The sequence below is a fragment of the Morone saxatilis genome, unplaced genomic scaffold (genome assembly GCF_004916995.1).
Source record: "Morone saxatilis isolate NCDOM2014 unplaced genomic scaffold, NCSU_SB_2.0 Contig7, whole genome shotgun sequence".
Lineage (NCBI taxonomy): Eukaryota > Metazoa > Chordata > Actinopteri > Moronidae > Morone > Morone saxatilis.
The window spans coordinates 8,856,177-8,860,394 of record NW_023340246.1 but is presented as its reverse complement, the minus strand read 5'-3'; positions in this window follow the sequence as shown (position 1 = coordinate 8,860,394).

Here is a 4,218-nt window from a genome sequence, read left to right as displayed (position 1 = left end):
TCTCTCTCTCTCTCTCTCGCGCTTCTTCACCTTTTTCACCAAAAAAATCCTCCTCCTCCTCCTCCTCAGAAGAAGAAGAAGGACAGGCTTTCAAAATGTCTTTCTCTTCCACCAGTGTTTTCTCTCTGGCTATATATATATATATTTTTTTTTAGGAAAACTTCCAAGCACTTCGTACCGACCAGTGGAATCCTCTCTCACAGTTTGCTCTCAGAAGAAATAGTTTTTCTGGGGAGGTTTTCTGTTGTCATGCGTGCAGCTCGACACCTCTGTGTTCGTAGTAAAGCGCTGTTTGTCTGAGTGTGTGAAGCCGGAAGCGACAAGACAGCCTCTCTCTCTCCCTCTCTCTCTCTCTCTCTCTCTCTCTCTGTTCACTGGAGGGTTTAAAAAACTGAAAAGCTGTGCGCGCGCTCGTTTGTAGCCAAGCCAGTTTGTACGCGCACGTGCAGTGCGGGGAAACCCTCTCATAAACATAAAGTGTGCGTGCACACTAACGCGCGACTAAACGCTCAACCGGACAGAACAACGGCGAGTTAGCTAGAACCAAAAGTGAAATACTACTGAAACTTCCCATTAATAGCGAAACAGAGTATCTTCCATACTTCTCAGAAGACACACCTTCCCATCTAAGTCTTTACTTATAATAATTAGGGTTGAAGTAGCTACACGGGTCTAGATTGTTCTATTCAAGTAAAGCCCACTCGAGTGAGCGTACAGAAGTAAGTTAGGTTGTTATCAGTGAAATGCACTTTTAAGTATCAAAAAGTACTCCTTTTACATAATGGCCTATGAGAATTCTATTACTGTATTACGTTATTGTATTATTACTATTACTGACATATTAATAAATAAGTAGTGTGTTGGTGCAGGTTGAGAAAAGGCTAGTTTTATTTGAACTGTAGGGTGGTTTAATCTACAACATTATTCTAATTATCCCTACATATTTTACATGTAAAATCCGGATCTGAAAAGCAACTGGCCACTGTTTCCCTCTGAAATGTACTGCAGTGGAATAAAGTAGCATATAAAGTACAAGTATACTAATTTAGTGAATGCAATTTCAGGAGGATCTATTTTAATACTTAAATACTTTGATTGATTTTATGCTATTTTAAAATATTTTGTTGAAAGTTGAAAAGGAAGCATTGTTAAAGTTGTTGGTATGTCTCAGAAGAGGCCTAATCAGGCGTTGTATGGGTGAATTATGGGTAAGTGGGGGCTATTAGGTGACTCCTGAATTTTTACCTGAGCATAACATCATGGAAATTGTATGAGAAGGCCACATCATAGGTCCTGGTACACCCACAGATAACTCAGAAGGGTTAGGTTTGTTTTTTTTATCAGGGGTGGAGAAATGTTTACCACAGGCGTGGATGTGGCACTCAATTTCTGAATCATTGCCAATGTCCTTGTTAAATAAGATTTATGCTGTGATGGGGAAGGACTGTGAATGTTGTCAGAGGGTTGACACACCTCTTCAATATTGTGTACTGCAGATTTGCAAGATTGTGAATGATATAGTGCCTTTTTTCTAAGGATGACAAGTACGATCGTAATCACGCTGCAGCCACCCAGGGAACTGTACAGTGGATATTGAAACCCCCAGAATCAAGATTAAATCCTGGTTGTGGAGGATGAGATTCTTTTCAGCATTTCCACTTGAGACAACAAACACTCAGGTTTGTCTGGACAACAGGTGGTTGCTGGAAAGATCTGGAGAACTCTTCCTCAGCCTTTAAAATCATTTGCTTAATCATTTGCGTCGCCTCTTTGCAGAATTTAAACAAAGCAATCACAGTGAAACTGAAATCAAACTGAAAATGAAGGTAACAAAATGAAATTAAAAGGAGAGAAAAATCGGTTGCAACTAGTGTCATCAAAAGTCAAAAGGAATTTTAAAGTTTTAAAATCAGTTTAGGTACAATTGCCAGATAATGCACTGACATCAGCTAATTACAAAACTGGCAAATGCTATGTAATAAAGTCTGCAGCGTACTGATGTAAGCTGGTGGTGTTATTACATTACAAGTCAAAGAAGTGTCAGACCTTGATGATGTAATAATCAGTAATGATCGTGAATGGCTGTAATGTTATGTCATTTTTACATAACGCTTTTAGGATTTAATTTCATCACATTTTAAGTCTGTAACCTGAGCATTTTATGACATTTGTTGGGATGTCCTATAGGCACAGTCAGCTACAATATTTAATCTGGGGTGAGACGGGTTCATCTCAGCTCTCTTGGTATGAAACACACAAAATTCCTCACATTTTTCTGGGAAGGCTCCAGTATGACTGTGTGACTTTGTGTAGAGTGCAAAAAAATGAAAAACCCAAACAAGACCACATCCAGTGGTCTACCACTTGAGAAACGGAGCTCTTCTCACAGACAAATGAATTCAAATATTTATTCTTAAATAAAGACACATTTTATAAAGACTGCTTTCTTCCCGACATACATCACTATGTTTTTAAGATCATCACACTTGGGCCAAAATGCAGTGAAACTTATTTTCTTTGGCCCTCTTCTGTCATGGAGTCAGATGAGACTCCAGTGATGGAAAGAGGAGCTGCTGTCCTCTAGTGGTCTCTCTAGTATCATGCATCATAGGCTGTCAGTGAAGGTATCATGCCCCCTCTTTAACACTGGACAGGGCAGTTTATTTTTGCGAACTAGTATGAGGAAATAGAAGGGAAACTCATTCAAGTTTTACAGTTAAAAGCCAACATTATAAAAATTAAGCACACCATATATAACAGTATGAGTCGATGTGATAAATACTTAACATCAAACAACACATTTTATGAATATAAATACATTAAGGAGACATGACTTTATAATAGAGACAGTCTGCATGTCACAGATAATGACTATTCTTTAGGTGAAGACAACATCTTTCCAGCTCATTTGCTTAAAGGCAGCTTTCAGTGAAGCTTATCAACCACTGAATGCAAACCTGTCTGTTGTAGTGCATTCAGGTAGTAAGAGATGCTCACAAAGTCACTATCTAGACTGCACCCTCCAGCTTTCGGTAGGTGTTTTAGGTTTTATAGCATTTTAGTAAGTGTTTAATGTATTTGTAAGTGTATTATGACTGAGTTAATATGCCCACAACACAGAGCCAGTTCATAGTTTGTGGGTACAGACATTTACCACACTCACACACTCACATAATCTTGTGTATTTTCCTGTTAAAACTCTTCTCTGTTTCTGTATTTCACTGCAGACTTACTCCTGAACTTGACCAAACCCTGAACCCTGTGTGATTAATAGCACACACACACACACACACACACACACACCCAAAACATTCAATAAACAGAGAGGGGCGTAGTGACGACAGAAGAACGAGTTTCAGAGGAAACTAACATTTTATTAGTCCTCCCCTTGTACTGTCAGTGGTAAGGTAGAGGCGCCACCCTTTCTAGCAGCGTGTCTTTGAATCTGTCTGCCTTCAGGTTGTTTCTCTTTAATAGTCTTTCTCTCTCTTCCTCTCCTCCTTAGCTGACACCTGATCCCGGAGTTTAGAGTTACAACACACACAAAGAAGTGTAAGAGGAAGAGAGAGGGAGAGATAGGGAGGGAGGGAGCTGGTGGTTGATATTACATTGAACAAATAGGTGTGAAGTATTTGTTCAATGTCTTGGTATTTGTTCGACGCATGTGAAGACAGAAAGAGTGAGAGAAGTGGTGTCATACGAGGAAATACTCCTTCCAGTCAAGCTGTCCCAGCTGATTATCGACTGGCTGTCAGGTAAAATGCAGTTCGATGTGTGTGTGTGTGTGTGTGTGTTATCATGTTTTTGGAGCAGAGGTTAAAAGCTTGTGCATGTCTTCAGGCTGCGCTGGTGTTTGTGTATCTATGCAAAGTGGAGGCAGTAAGATATTTTCATGATTTATTTCTACAAAATATGTTTGGTTACAAGCACAGGCATTGGCTTTTTCCCCCACAAGATTCTATTAAATTACACTTATTTTTGTATAATTTGTGTTGTAATATGTTTATTATCAGTAAAATGAGCAATGACTATCTCCTGCATTGCAGACCACAAACAGTGGTTTGCATTATGAACTCTGAGGTATGTGGTAAGAGTTTCAGTGTATTTCTGTTGTAGGTTACATGATTACCCAGGTAGGTGTTTCCTGTCTGAAGTAAAATAAAGGTTAATAATATATATCTAGTTTATGTAATGCTTCTGTATATTTAGACTTTACCA